Genomic DNA, 16,936 nt, shown 5'->3' on the forward strand with positions numbered 1-16,936 from the left:
GGGGCTCGCCATGGCCACACCGCCGGCATCTCCTGCGCGCTTTCCATGCTGCTGCCACCGATCTGTTTCTTCCGGTGGCACTGAGACGACTATTATCCAAAGTAAGGAGAGGCTGCAAGGGGGCCTGCCCTCAAGCCAGCAGCTTACATGGTTTTTGGGGATAGCCCCCACCTTGACATTGCCATGAATGTGGCCCTGTCACATACCTCCACCCTTGCTTTGCAGTATTCCTGTGAATTTCCTTCCCCAGCGTTCCCTCTAGTTTAATTGGTCCCCAGGATGTTTAGGCTTTTAGGGCTGCGAGTCTGTTCGGGCATTAATAAGCATTATGTCCTCACGCTCCACAGGCATAACATTTGATGTTTACGTTAATTTGGATTGGAACCTGGTTTTGTCATAGCGTTTGGGACATTCTCTGACATAAAGCTTCCACCCACCAGTTAAAGTTGGGAAATTTAGAGACTAATATTAGCTCCTCGGGGAGATTGGGATTCACCAGATACAGTCCACCTATCTGAAGAGGCGTGTTTGTTGGAATAAAGGAGTTCCAATACTTATGGGCACACCAGGTGGCTCTAACATTCACATGGAGTTGGCTATCTGGCAGTAAGAACTATGGCCAGATGCTGTTGTACCTGCTACCAGATTCTCGTAAAACCCAAACCATCTTTCCATTCACCAGCACTGGCACCCAGAAATCTTCTTCCAGAAAGTTGTTTTGTACGTACATCTGATGACTGGCCAAACCGTCTTTAGATATTCTCTTGCTTCCCTTCGATGAACTGGGTTTCTGGACCGGATCAGTGTACTGGGCTCTATAATCAAAGTCTTTTCCAGGGACAGGACCAAAAGCCTCTTCATTAGGGTAGAATGATTCATTCCCCATAAGGCCCTCATCTTCAGGCCATTGCTGTAGATACATGGATTGCAATTGACAGACATCCTTCTGCAAGGGACCTTCTTCTTCATCCGAAAAAGTGTACAGCCAGCAAGATGTCATCCTGAGGGTTGTTGTCACTTTCTGATCATGATGCTCATTCTTAATGACCCAGAGCTCTTGGGACTTCCATATCCCTCCTACTTAGACAATAACTCAATTCCTTGGCACTGGTTCTTTTTAGAGACTGATTCTGATTGGGTCTCTTGGTTGACTCCCTGTGTTGATGTTTGGGTGTCATTGGATTCTATTCCACCCATACCATTTTCTGGTCTGGACATAGGCCCTCATTACGACCCTGGCGGAATTCGCGGTGCTAAATGCACCGCGGAGCACGGCGGAAAGCCGCCGATAGCGCCATGGGGGTTGGCGGATTTACCACCCCATGCCGACCTTGGCGGAGCGGTAAATCCCCAATCCCCATTTTGCCCTTCCCCATTCCCATTCTTGCGCCATAGGGTATAATGGGAGTGGGGAAGGCGTTAATTACGCCACCGTAAAGTACGGTGGCGTAATTAACAACGAGGTCCCTTAGCGCCATGGATTTCTCCGCCCGGTAAAACCAGGCGGAGAAAGGCTCCATGGCGCTACGGGAACTCGTAGTAGGGCGGACGGGTCCGCCGCAAATAACGCTGGCGGAAACCCACTCCGCCAGGGTCGTAATGAGGGCCATAGTCAGGTACGGGAGGTAGATCTACCTTGAAATTGACCCAGGGGTTTGGCTTGCTCACTTCCTGTTGACCAGTCCTCGGGTGGTGACTGGGTCAATATTTGTCTTTTGTGGGGACTCCCTTTCTCCCTTGATGCGCGATGGTGGATATCCTTTAAATTAGGACTGGACTTGACTGGTGATGGCTCTCGTACTCCTGGTCCATTCCACTCTCTGAGTTCAAGATTGGTATCCCAAATTATCTCTTAACAAAGTTGACCACAGACCTCTCCTTCTTTAATATGAATGGGTTTGGGCAACTGGATAGCTAGCAGCACCTGCTCGTTGCTGGATTGTTGAGTTTGACCCACCAATGAATATAGTTCAAATTAGGGTTGTGTCTAGAGTTTGTGTGTCAGATGAAAATACCCAATACAATATTGGGGTAGTTTGATTCAGAGGTCCCTCTCAACAACCACCTTCTCCTTTCCCAGTATCCAATAGGCATATGGACTTTGCAATTCATAAGAGATGTCCCAGGGAATCATCCTTGTGGGAAGGTAGACCTGCTTGGTTATAGGTTTAAGGATGGGTCTGGCCACTCTGGTTGTCATTTCCTGAAGAATGTGGGAGATTTCTGTATCAGAGTCTGGCTGATCCCAGTTCTGACACCACATGTGAAGTGGTAGCCCACCAGAAATAACCATGCTGACTCAGGTAGTCAGTCCAAGGGTGTTTACTTGGAAATACAGACAGATTGGCTGTGGGTCCAATGCAAGATCTTTCCTGCGACCGGGGTATTTTGGGAACTTGATGCTAGGGCCGTCCCCCTCTAACTTGTCTACCCCGGCCTTTCCCTCCTACCTAGCCCAGGCATCCATAACGAGATGTTAGTATTACTGCCAGGTGACCCCTACTGTATGTTATTCTTCCTGGGGATGATGGTGTTTTTCCTAATATGATGGCTACCTGACTCCATAGGAGCCTTCTAGACTTTCCCTGACCTATCACGCTTTGTAGTCTTAGGGAGTTAGGGATGGTGCCTTCTTTCACCAAGTGCCACTCTTCTGTCTCTTGCACCGTTCTCGCCTGACCCTTTTCTACACCCGCCTTAACAGATGTTCTCCCACACCGTACTACTGTCCCTCAGATATCTCACTCTGCCTTTCCACCTCTACCCTTTGGTCTTACCTCTCCTCATACTTCTCCGTTTCTCTGCTGGCTACTGTCCCGCCTGCCTACTACCTTCGACTGTACCTTATCCTCTGTCCTTCCTCCTACTTTACCTTCCTGCCTCTATTTTTCCTCCACTGCTAATACCACTTCTCTGTTTTTAACAGCACTCCTTATTCTGCTACTTCCTCCCATTAGTCCTGCCTCGCTACTTCTACTCCTATTGTGGTGGAGAAATTATTGACTAGAGAGCATGATCAGACTCTGCCCCCTTACCTCCCTTAGAAGAAACAAAATTATAAGATAAGAAAGGACACATTTGAAACTGCACTTTAAATTCTCCTGGAAATGCAGCTGGCACAAAGAATAGTAAGTTTTGCTACACAAGTAGGGGACAGATAAGGCATTAGCTTGCACAATTAATGTGTTTTAAAATAGAATATATTAGGTGACAGGAAGGCTTGTACCCAAGATAGGGGCTCACTACACAAGTAGGGCAGAGAAACTGTGGGCAGGATAAGGTTGCTGCTACCCATAGGTAGATATATCATGTGACATGTATTCCAGGTACTCAGGAGATAGCAAGCAAATGTGTCCATCAGGGGAAAATAACATGACAAGCAGCTGCCATTTTTAATTGCACCAGCACAGGAGAGAATTGAGCTTTGCAGCTTTAAGGAAAGGCCCCAGTTAAACACGCTATTTGAACAAATACATTTAATTCAGGAAAATGCTCTGGCCAGCTAAAGGGTAGCTGCTTCAAAGGAATGCAAAGCAAAACACTCCATATGGAGGGTTACATGACGGAACAAGATATCATTGTGTGCATCTAACTTTCAAGGTGAATCAAGTTACAATAACACGGCAGACTATCTGAAGTCTATGGGACAATTGAACATCCCAGGATGATTCATAATAATAGTTATTCATAAATGTGTCAAGGACCGGATGGTGTGATTACTGTTGCAGGAAGTGGTCCTTGAGACTCGAGACATCATGGCAGGGGTAATATTGGCTGTTTTATTTAATTAAAGAACAAAGGCGATACACTTGTCTTCTCTTCCCATATACACAAAACATGTCATGCAGCCAGTACATGGAGAGTGTGACCGCATGTTAACCGAATAGCACATGTCTCTTTTTTCTACTGCAGAAGTAATTTAGAGCCTATCAATAATATTTAAGCATGCTGAGGTAGCACATTTTTATGGGATGGTTTATGGGTGGGATCTTAGATAAGAATTGTCCAATAACAGCTCCGCCACCACCAGCTGAGGCAGGCATCCACACACAATTCACAGTACTGCCTCCGTATGAGGAGAGCACACCAGCCTCGACCATCCCAGGAATATACCCGGTACAAGCAGCAGCTGTAGGGTATAGTAATCACAGGTATGAATCCCCTGATGAGGAAAGTGATGATAGTAGGAGAAGGGTGAAATTAGTAAAAGGAAAGGCGCCATTAGTGCAAATGGAGAATGAAGCATGGCGCAACGCAGAGACACAAGTTAAGGGATGAGGATGAATATAGAGGGCTACATCACTTAGAAAAGCAGATAACAGCAGCTAAGGAAGAGCTCTTGAAGGTGAGAGGCATGCGGGTAGATGCTCACAGGGCAAGAAGCATACCCAGAGGTAATGGAGAGAGTGGGGAGACTATGATGGAACCTGAGAAATGGGTGGGAGGGAAAATATTGTTGAAACTCGATGGGAAAGGCACAGAAAATAATTATGTGACGGTAGTGGAGTATGAAGAAATGAAGGAAGCAGTCAGGGAGGAAGTCATGAGGGAGACACAGGCTGAGATAAGCAGCAAAGAAGATGCAGAGTGAGGAACAGGAAAGACAAAGAAGGAAAAGGGAGGTAGGAGAAAGGGACGAATATGTAAAGAGGCTAAATGAAAAGAACAGGAGAATGGCAAGAGAAAAGGAAGAAATTGAAAAAATGAGGAAGGAGATGAGCCAAAAGATGAGCAGAAATATGATGCCCGAGATGTGGGGAGAAGGGAGTGTGACAAAAATCCCCGAGACCAGGGGAAGAGATGTGTTGCCAGAGATAATGAGTGGAACATATTTAAGGGAGCCTGTTAAGGGACTAAGTTTTGATCTAATACTTGAGGATGATGACAGTGGAGAAAGTAACAGAGAAACAGTTTGGGTAGACATTGATGGTGAAGACGGTGAGAGGATGCAGCGCAAACCCCACAAATGGATACCACAGAACCAGGTGTAGGAGAGATAGCAGATTTGCTGGGGCCAACCGTAAGCCTATATCCACCCCTCACATCAGTACTCCCCTGTTACGCTCACCTGGTCTCCACAGGGGCGCCGAACAGAGCTGGACGGTCCAGTGTTGAGTGGTTCCTTGTGTTCCCCTCTGATTCCCCTTTTCGTCACAAAAGGAGGTTGCCTAAAAGGTTAAACCAAATGTTACCCAACCATAAAGATGAGGGCAACTCCCGCCTCCCGTAACCTCTTCTTGCACCCCTCTGCTATGTCTCACCTGTATGTTATGAATGGCGGACTCTCCATCATGCAACTCTGTGCAGGGGTGCGTAGTAGTTCAAGGATCTAGTTACGTCACTGATCCTGATGAGTTCCAGACAACTGTGACTCAATGGGTAAGTCTTTATTCCAAGGTATGGGTTGCTTAAGAGTTCAAGTTGCCAAAAGTTCACTCCTGTGCTTCTTTCTTACAGGTTTCCCCTCGGTGCTTAATATGGAGCGGGGTTCATTCTGGAAATGGTAGCTGGCTTCCAAGGTAGGTCTAGCGGCAGTGTTATGCAATAATCTTTCCACACGATATTGGTTCGTTGCGCACCTAACCTGTTGTTTTTGTATTCTGCAGATGCGTTATATCCAAAGCGGAGAGTGTGTGGCAATGTCTTGCAGGGCCGCGAGGAAGGGCTGCCTTCAGGTGAGTAACCGCGCTGCGCAAGATTTCAAAATCTGAATGAGGCCTTTCTCCCACTGCGTGGTTAACCTGATGTCTTCTTTGTTTTCTACAGATGCAGCATCACTGGAGCAGCGATCGGATGATGGAGCGGTGATCGAGTGATGGTGCTTCTATGGATCGCTGGAATGAGCAGCCTTCTGGTAAGTATTAGCGTTGCACTGCAAACCTGGTGTCTTTTCCTTTGAAAAGCGGTGACTCGGGGCGACCAAGATGGAGCATCAGTTAAGAGTCTTGTTCTGTTCTCTTTCCTCTCCTTCTTCCTTGCAGATAACTTGAGAGGACGGGACGAGTGTGGCTGAAGACAGGCCTGGACTTTACAGACACAGTGAGCGTTATGCTGCAGGAGTGCAGAATAACGCAAAGCATGTTCTGTACTGAAGGCGTGCTTTATATAGTCTTCAAGAAGTAGTGGCCAGGTAAAATAGTCCCTCCAACCACACCCTAGCAAGTAGTCCCTTGGTAAAATAGTTCCTTCAGCTTGCCTCAGACTGGTCTGCACGTGGTTCTCTCCTTTTGAAACCTGCTCTCCTTGAGATGGCAGCATGAGCCTGGCACCAACGGCACCAGGACCGAGTCCAGGAATCCCGTAGGGAATCTTTTGGGACCTTGGAGGTCCCCATGGGTGCCAATACTCTAGGCTGGTTGATCTGTTCCTGGTGTCTGTAGGCAGGTACTGTGACAGCCCCATAAATGAAGACCATACATCACCATATTTATTAAGAAATTTGCCAGGAATGCCAGCGATACCATGTAGCATTGAAAAGGAGGACTCGCGCAGCATCATCTTTGCACAAGAAAGGGGTAACACAATTCCCACTGCTACACAAGGGATTATGGCAAACCCACTATACTCTCTGGAATCAGACAGACAAAAATAACTTGATGGATAAACTGACATCTCTGACAGCAGGGGCGGGCCAGTGGATCTGCAAGCTAGAGAGAGAGAGAGAGAGAGAGAGAGAGAGAGAGAGAGAGAGAGAGAGACAGCTGGGATAGCAGTAGCTATAGGTGACATGAAAAGTCTATTTGCATCCATATTGGGTGACCAGGCAGAGGACGTGTGGAAGCGAACAGGCTATTTTGCAGTGACAGAACATAACACTACTAAATATGATGGGTCACCATTTAATAATTGTAGAGCTAATGTATGAAAGGCACTGAGGGTGCTATTTCCAGATCAATCTGATATGAGCGCCAAAGTAACTCAGAAGATGGTGCCTACTGAGGACCCCACTGCCTATATTCAAGACATTAAAGAATATTGGCATTTGGAAACTAAAGACCATTGGGATAAAAATATACCAGTGTTTTGTCATATTCTATGCTAGGACCTACCTGAAGAAGTACAGAGACAGTTAAAAAAGATTTTGGTGATTGAAATGAGACCATGGCCAGAGATACAATTAACTATCGTACATCACTGTAGGTTAAAGCAAGAGAAGGATCAAAAGAAAATAGAGGAAAGCCAAAAAGAAGAGGCAAAATTGGCACAGAACACATTTTCCAAAATGGCAGTAGAAGGAGCGGTATTGATAAATACAGGAGACGGGAATAATGGACAGGGAGTTGTCATGCCACTATTTGTCTTCCTAAAGGCTGAAAACCCCCTTAGAGATAACCTCATTCCACGGTCAGAGGCAGACCACAAATATTTGTACACTAAAGAGAAGGTTCAAATAAATAAATTTCACAAATAACTCATCTATATTGATAAGGTGATGTATGACCTCCTATAACGCTTAGTCCTGAAAAAATGGACTAGGTACACAATCATTTGCACAATTTTGACAATTTTAATTAATTTTCCAATCAGTAAAAAAAACATTCTAAAAAAAGAAAACCCCAAAAAAGACTTACAATTTACCACATTTAACAATTTCATACACATAAATGACTTTGACAAACTATACACTCTAAAAGTGTTGTTATTTTTTGAATAACAACACTTTTAGAGTGTATAGTTTGTCAAAGTCATTTATCTGCATGAAATTGTTAAATGTGGTAAATTGTATGCTGTGTCATTGAATAGGTTCATTTTATACCCACCATGTGGGTTCTATTTTGGGTCATATTTTTTTTTAGAATGTTTTATATGTTTTTTTTACTGATTGGAACATTAATTAAAATTGTCAAAATTGTGCAAATGATTTGTGTACCTAGTCCATTTTTTCAAGCCTAAGGGTTATAGGAGGTCATATATCACCTTATCAACATAGATTAGTTATTTGTGGAATTTAATTATTTGAACCTTCTCTTTTGTGTACAAATAGCTGTCATGCCGCAGCAGGGCATGGGTGGTTATTTTGCAGGAAGAGGGGAGAGTAGTTTTTACCCCAGAGGACGAAGAGGATTTGTTCACAGAGGAAGAGGATTTGAGTTTGGAGGGGGATAGCCCCGCTTTGGAGGACCTGGGGGAACTGGGGAGGTATGTTGGACATGTGGGAAAGTACGACACATTTCACAAGCGTGTAGAAGTAGAGGAGCAATGCAGCAAGGTGCTATGCAGTATGGCCCAAGAGGGGGGATGGCATATCCAGCACCATATGGTGCACCACTGTTAGACTATAGGTATTATGACTACACACAATATTCACCAGATCTGGCACAAGCACAGCAGGTGCAGCAACCCCAAGGGCCTCAGATACAGCCACAGATAGAGCCACAACCCCAGCAGACATTGACACAGCCACCACAGAGTGCAGTGCAAACACAACAGACACCACAGATGAGTGACAGCAGTTGAGGGGAACCCTTTTTTCAGGGACAGGACTGATCATGTATCCCCAATTGGACAGCCCACAGAATGGCTTGATGAGCCCTATCCAATCAGCAACCACAGACACTGAACAGGAACAGAGGGTGAAGGTATCTATAGGCGACCAGACTCTTATTTGACACCTGGACAACAGAATTCTGTGAAAGTAGGAGTTCAGAAGGTAGCAATCCCATCCCTGTATTCCAGGAAGACACATGTTAACATATTGGGAAGTGATCTTATGGCCAAACTCAATATGTCAATATCATTAATAATGGACAGCATAATATGCTCTACACCAGGCATACATTTCCAGACAACAAAGGAAGACATACAAGCCTTTCACGGGCAGAAGAGTCATGATGCCTACCCCCGGGGACCCAGACCAAGTCCAGCAACCCCGGATGCAGGCATCAAGTTACCCCAAGCAAGCCCAAAAACCCCCACTAGGGGCTATTTGGGTGCAGTTCTGGCGCCTATGGTGCCAGGCTCATATGGAGAGTCAGTCCTGGCACCATAGGCGCCCTGCTATTAGATTAAAACTTACCTGATGCAGACCATGCTGCAAACTTACCTGATGCAGACCATGCTGCAAGAGCTCCAAGCCAAATGAGGCTTGGAAGGGACTAATTTACCTAGGGACTATTTTTTTACTCGGGTGGGGTTGGGGAGGAATACTTACCTGGGACTACTTTGGAACGCTATTTAAACCACGCCCGAAGAGCAGCACACGCTTCGAGTTATTCTGCATCCAGCAGCGTAACGCTCATCGTGCCTGCAAGTCTGCATCCAGTCTTCGGCCACGCCCGCTTCGAGTTTGGAGCTCCTAGAAAAAGGAAGAAAGAAGGAGAAAAGGTTAGAACAAGAGCAATACCGTTGATCCTTACCTGAATTCCCGATCCATCGCGCATTCGAGCTGGAAGAAAGAAGTTATTTTATGCGTGTCGCCTCGCCTGCTGCAGCGCCGCGCTGAACTCACCGCCCTTCGCAGCATCTTCACATTTCACCGCATCCTCCTGCATGTTCCCGCCGCACTCTGGCACCTAAGGAGAAGACAAGAACAGCAAGGTAAGCCAAGGGAATACACAGAGGAATACCCCCCATAGACTTACCTGATTTTACCACCGGGGGTACTATTCTTCTTCACGGGTCGGCGCAGCTTCCACTGCATCCTAGCCGAACCCCGGCCCCTAGGGGAAACAAAAGGACAGCGAGGTGAAACAAGGGACTAACAAGGGGAACCGTCCTCACCACAAAAGACTTACCTGACTTTACCGCCGGAGGCATTATTCCCCGAGACTTCATACTTTCTCTCAACGCCTGAATAAGGAAGAAAGCAACAGGTTACATATGGACATTATTTTATCGAACTGTGTTGAATAATACAAATCCTTACCAGAACATTACCGGTTGCCACGAGGAACTCTTCAGTAAGGTCAAGCTGCAACCTGCAAGGAATCGGACAAGAGTGAAAGTCAGGCATTTGAACTCTTACGAACTACATACTTACAGCGTCTTGCCGGGAATATCGGAGTCAATATTGTACTGGAACTCACCAATTCCTTCGAGCCAGTGAAGCAACTGGTTATCTACGCGCCCCTGCGCTCAATGCAGGATGGAGAGCTCATCTTTTCAAATCATCAGGTGAGACTATATGAGGGGACATCCAAGGTGATCAGTGGGGAGAACAGCGGGGTGGGGGGATTTACGCTCAACTCCACGGGTGGTTAATTCCCTTTCTCCATTTGCAGAAGAATATTCCTACCGGCCAAGCAAACGAAGCTAGGTGGGCCAGTCCAGTCCGTCATCTCGGCCCTACGCGTCACATTGGTGGAGACCGCAGCAGTCCAGTCCAGTCCAGAATGACGCCACTGTGGGAGCCAGGTGAGCGTAACAAGAAGGTACAGAGGGGAGTACCAGTGGATCCTGAAGTATTTTTCTGTGGAGTCCAAGTGATGTTAGCATGGCTTCCCCGCATTGAGGAACAGTTATTGAGAATATCCACAGACCATTTATTCACAACACAGGTACCTACAGATGTAACTGAAGGGGAACTCGTTACAATTGAGCTAGATTTGGCTTTAGTGAAGGTGGATAGAGTGATTTTACACAGCATTGATGCGGATGGGGTGAGTTGGCACACAATAAAAGCACTTGACGCATCACACAGACTGACCCAGTTGACAGATGATGAGTTGTTTGACTACAGTGACTCTAATGATGAGGTATTGGTTGAGATAAATATACCATTTCAATTTAGAGTAGAGTATACAGAGGTGCCACAACAAATAATGCTAGTTAAAAAAGTACCATCATTTATGGAAGAAGATTTGGCAAGGGTACCCAGCACACTATGGACGACCAGTCCATATGATGTGAGCTTGTTAAAAGGGATTGGAGCAGTAAAAATAAAAATAAAGAAAGGGGCAATTTTACTTCGAGTAAAACAGTACCCAATGTCCAAAGAAGCAGTAGAGGGTATTTATGAAACAATACATTTGCTCATTAAGCAGGGAGTGATAGTTCCATCAGAATCTCCTTCCAACTCTGCTGTATACATAGTAAAAAAAATCTCAGGGAGGGTCGTGGAGATTTAATTATTTATTTATTTTGCATGTATAAAGCGCTCAAAACCCTCGGGCATAACGGGTTAACAGGAATAGCAAGATTGCATGACACACTGCAGAAGTACTGGATTTATTGCCTTTGACTGGCTGTTTTTGCCCTGCACAATAAGCAAGGCTCAGATGATCACCTGACTCCTTATGAGTTGGTGACAGGTCGCGGGCTGCATGTGCCCATTACCTGTCCCATTCACGCACAGACAGATGGCAAAAGCATTGCGACTGTGTTTGTAAATGAGTTACATGACTATTTGATGTCCAATACCTCTCTCATTTGGAAATGCTGGGAGGTATCACTAAAGGCACAGAAAAAGACAAAATAGAATTAAATACCACCGCAGTTGTCAGCTTTTTTCTGTGGCTCAACATAGCCAACATAAAACGATACAAGAGTGCCACCTCCCCGCCCAACTACTAGGATCCCAAGGTAGAAGAGAACGAAACCAGACCCAGCACAAGAGCTAAAGTGCAAGCTGAGAAAGAAGATAAAAGGAATAAGGAACTTGAGAATAAAGAAGATATAAATCACATTGCACCACTTGAGGAACACTGATGATGAACTATCACTGGAACAGTAAGAAAGGAGTTGAAGCTGAGGACTTTTTAAATACATCACCAGCACAGCATTAAACTATTTTTGACAAGAACATACATCTATAACAGACTATTTTTTCTACTCTTCTATCTTTTTTATTGGGACTATTTTTTATACTATGTTTTCACAAGAACATAAATCTATAGCAGACACTTTTTGCTACTCTTCTATCTTTACATTTTTATTGGGACTATTTTTTATACTATTTTCACAAGAGCATACATCTAAAACAGATTTATTTACTACTTTTCCGTCTTTACATTTTTATTGGGACTATTTTTTATCTTCCATATTTTAATATTTTTATATTTTTCAATGAACCACATAATAGTGAAAGTGGTTTGACAATCATCAATCAAATCTTTTATTATTGTCATTATATGTTTTTGTAAAATGTTTTGAGAAATGTATATACAGATCACCACGCTCACTATTGACAACTAATAACCTACTATTGTCCGGTACTAAGTAAATTGTACGAATGTTTTCATATCTTTATGTTCCTGATATCGTCATAATACCCCAATCAATACGCTGCAGGACACATCTATTGACAACAGCCATTATGGCTATTGCAGTCCTTCTTTTTTCTTTCTCTTTTGTTGTTTTTATTTCTTATTTTATCTCACACTGCATTTGACTGATTATGATAAGATAAATGTGTCCCTATGGCATAATGTTAGTAAAGAAGTTAAAAAACAAATAGATTTCCAGTTAGAGCAGGAAATGGTATTCCGCCCAGTTGTGGAGACCATAAGGGCTAAGAGACGTATTGCAGATGATGAGTATTACATGAGAATGTATTTCGATAATTCCATAAATATTGAATTAAACTCATGGTGTAGGTCAATGGAGAAGGTGTGAAGAGAGAGATCAAGGGAAAGATTCTCTGTTAGTTCACTTATCTCCTATGCCATGACAGCCTCTCAAGTATTTATTCCTCAAGAAGTACCTGAGTATAGAACACACTGCTTGGTACATCTCGCAGTATGCCAGACCAGATGATAATTTCAAGGACAATCGGCCATGATGGAGTGTCTCACAGGATCATAATTTTCATACGTAGACAGCTATGTAAAAGAGGCACACATGATGGAGAGCATAAGAATGAAAAGTAAGGTGCTCAAGTACATGCTATCAGGTCCAAAAAGAGGATATGTAGAAGTAGTGGATCACCAAATATTAAGGTTTACAGATACCCTGTTTAATTTGATACCTCATTGTGCTGACAGACCACAATTACAAATAAAAGGGAAAGTATATTACTCAGGAAGATGGGTTGATGGAATAATGGGATGCAAAGCAGAGGCAATATGGACTGCACCAATAGAAGTGATGAAAAATGCAGACAAAGTGTGCCATGAGGAATGGAAAGAAACTGCAACAATTTTAACATGGTTGGAAGAGGAAGAAGGACCACTACCCATAACCAAACTACACTGACATTATGCTTTAGAAATAATGGTTCAGTAAAGCTTGATGACAATGAAGGGTGCAAACGCAGTATGGATTTACCAGGTATGAAAGTTGGCATAGCTGTACAAATGGACCATTACTGGGCCTGCGGCACAAGAGGTCATATGCAGCTTCCACCTAACTGGGGTAGCATATGTACAATAGTGCTACTAAATGCAGCAGCACTGGTAATAACACAAAGTGACGTTTACATTGGGACATTTCCTTCAGTGGAATACAACAGGAAGAAAAGATCCCTATCCCTAAAATGCACAAAAATAACTATTTTTCCAAAGAACCAATGCTGCATTTGATGAAATACCAGAGAGTCATAAGGTGTTTGGTAAAATAACAACATTCTTCACATCCTTTCTAATGCCTGGCCTGCAAGCAGCAGCACATACACACTGGATCCAGACAACTAGGTAGGAACTGTTACTAGCTATCTATTAATGCCACAATAAAAGGCTTCAATGCCATCAAGGAGGAGTTAAGAGCGGTCAGATTGATGACCCTACAGAACAAGTATGGTCTGGACGTCCTCACAGCAATGGAGGGAGGAGTATGTGCAAAGATAGGGCCAAGTTGCAGTACGTATGTACCCACACATTATGGGACCTTGACAGAGGCCTGAAAGAGGTGCCTGATAAAATGGAGGAGGAAGTGGAGGACATTGAGGACGATAGCTGGTTCAGTTATCTATTCTCCTGTATGCCTACCTGGCTGACAGATACATTAAAATTCCTGTTGGAAATTTTGGTACTGGTCCTAATGCCTTTTTGCATCTTGAGAATAGCAATAAGCCAATGTAAAAAGACTGGCAAGAAGGCACTCCAAATGACAGTAATGGTTAATGTGGCTGACACCGTGCCTCAGTGCACTAAAACTGATGATGACGTTTTTTTATTATAAATTTTATTTGAACTTGCACAGATGCATGACAGTGACATCCATTCCAATCTTGTACATTCTACATTACATTTAAGAGTTACTTTCCATATACAGCTATATCGCGTTAGTGTCCTCTTCTTCTTTGCTTTTGTCTGCGAGGTACTGTTTTTATCTACCCCAAATGTCTCTGGGGGTGAGTCGTGTTTAGCAACAGTTCAGCATACATTTCTTCGTTATCATTTGCCCAGAGCATATCTCTTTCCCAATCTATCTTGGTGGGTGGACTGCTACTTTTCCATATCATCAGTATTGCCCGCTTTGCTAGCAGCAGTGAGAGATTAAGTAGCTTGCGCCACGTGGGGTTCATTTTCTCTACTGCACCCAACAGACACACAGTTGGGGTCCTATCAATGGGATGGTCAGACATTGCGTCCAATACATTGCACAAATCAGCCCAGTAGTCAGTTAAATGTGTGCACGCCCAAAACATGTGGATGGTGTCTGCTTCTTCACTCCCGCATCTGGGGCATTTACCGTCCATGGCAAGGAATATACGTTTCAGTTTGGCCGGTGTATAATGTGTCATGTGTATGATCTTGTAGTGTATCAGTCTGTATCGTGCGTTACAGGATATTTGTTTTGTCAGACCACAAATTTGTATCCATTGCTTGTCAGGGATGCTATGCCCCAGGTCGCACTCCCACCCCGCTTTGGCACCATGGGTCAACGGTGTTCGGGTAGTTATTATGATTTTGTACAGAGTTGAAGCGGATGTTTTGGCCGTCCTTGCTGTGAACATGTAGTCTAGGCCGAGATGTATTGCCGGTTCTGCTGGGAATACTCCCCACACATTTGCTATGGCAGATCTCATGCATAGGTAATACATTTTTTGTCTGGCCGTGTCTCCCACTATCCCTCTGGCCTCTTCCCATGTCATGAATTTCTTATCTGGAATAATGTCTCCGAATTGATTAATACCTTGGCCTCCTCAGTCTGTGGCTATCTCGGGGTGTAGTGTGGGTAGGATAAAGGACGCTTCCCACAGTGGCATATTTGGATTGTACTGTCTTTCCTTCCCCTGCGATACTGCAATCTTGGCCCAGGTGGTGCACATCACCAATGCTGGATCCATGGTATTGTGACATCTAGGGCTCATCGTCATAGCGTTATGGAGGAATTCCGCTGGATGTTCCACCTTGGTATTAGTAGTCATGCGCTGTGGGCGGAGTTAGTCGGTGGCCCATTGCAATACGTAGTGTGGCAAATAATACATTTCAAAATCTGGCGCTACCAGCCCCCTTTGGGAGCACTGATTGGTGAGTGCTCGCCAGATTACTCTGGGCTGGCCATTCCAGACGAATGCCGTGCAGGAACCCTTGATTTTCAAGAAGAATGATCTGCCCGGCCACACTGGTATGGTGCTGAATAAATAAAAAAGTTTAGGCAAAATTATCATCTTGACCAGGGCTAGTTTGCCCTTCATTGACATAGGTAGAGATCTCCATCGTTCCATTTTAATGCAGAGGCTCACAGCTATGGTTTCCTAGTTCAGTGCGCGGACTAGTTGCGCCGTACTAGCTACATATACCCCCAGGTATTTGACATGAGCGGGATTCCTCAGCAGGCCATGGAGTTCAGAGGGCTTGACAGTGGCATCAGTAATAGGGAATATTTCTGATTTAGTAGAGTTTACTTTAAGACCCGAGTATTCCCGAAATGTTTTAACAGCCTCAAGCATCCTACCAAAGTTGCGCTCTGGGTTTTTCAGGTATAACAGTATATCATTGGCATGTATAGCATATTGATCCCTGCCTTCCCTGTTAGATGGATACCCATCTTACTGTATCTGGCCCTCAGCAGGTCAGCCAATGGTTCTATTACCAGGGCAAACAACAGGGGGGGACAGTGGACAGCCCTGTTGTGTGCCTTCGAGCAGTCTCAATATAGCCGATAAGGTGCCATTGACGCTGATCCTGGCATATGGATGTGAGTATAGTACCTTGACCCACTTTTAAAATTGTTTCTGAATCCGTAATTGCGTAAGACTCTGAACAAAAATGGCCAGTAAACGGTATTGAATGCCTTCTGCATGTCCAATGCCAGTGCAACCCCGTGTACATTCTTTGGGATTGTAGCCAGAATGTTATAACAGCGGTTTGGATCTGCCTAGTATGAAAACTGCTTGGTCTTCATGAACCATATGTGGCATTAACGGGGTCAGATGTATGGCCAGGATCTTAGTGAAAATCTTGTCGTCCATATTTATCAGCGACAGCCGCCTATAAGAGCCGCATTCTTTGGGACACTTCTCCAGCTTGTGCAGCAGGGTGATAATTGCTTCCCGGGTCATCTCAGGTAGCCTACAACTAGGGATTCAGCCCAGACAACGTGTAGCTTGTGTACCAGGAGTTCTGTGAATTTCCTTATAAAACTCAAATCCAAGGCCATCAGAGCCCAGTGCCTTGCCGTTAGGGAGCATTTTAATGGCGTTCAATATTTCTGCTTGGGTAATCGGGATTTCTAAGGCTTCCCTAGCTGCGGGGGATACAAGCGTTGTAGGTATATTAGCCAGGTAATCATCTATATTGTTCTCCATGGCCGTGCTTTGGGGGCAGTATAGATGTTTGTAAAAGTCATAGAAAATTTCTTTTATCTCTGCCTGTTCTGTTACCACTATCCCGTCGGGTCGTCTTATACAGGGGATATTCATGGTCTCACGCTCCCCTCTTACCATCCTAGCCAGGAGCCGACCAGGCCGTTCCTGTTCTCCGTAATGCTGCCCTGTATTCCTTCACCTGGGTTTTAATGCTCAGTTTAACCTGGGGGGAGGGATCCATGGCATACTGTTCCTGCAACTCCGCTATCATCCCTTCACTCCTCTTCAGTTCCCTGCGGATATAAT

This window comes from Ambystoma mexicanum, chromosome 6p, assembly GCF_040938575.1.
Source record: "Ambystoma mexicanum isolate Mex_15411 chromosome 6p, UKY_AmexF1_1, whole genome shotgun sequence".
Taxonomy (NCBI): domain Eukaryota; kingdom Metazoa; phylum Chordata; class Amphibia; order Caudata; family Ambystomatidae; genus Ambystoma; species Ambystoma mexicanum.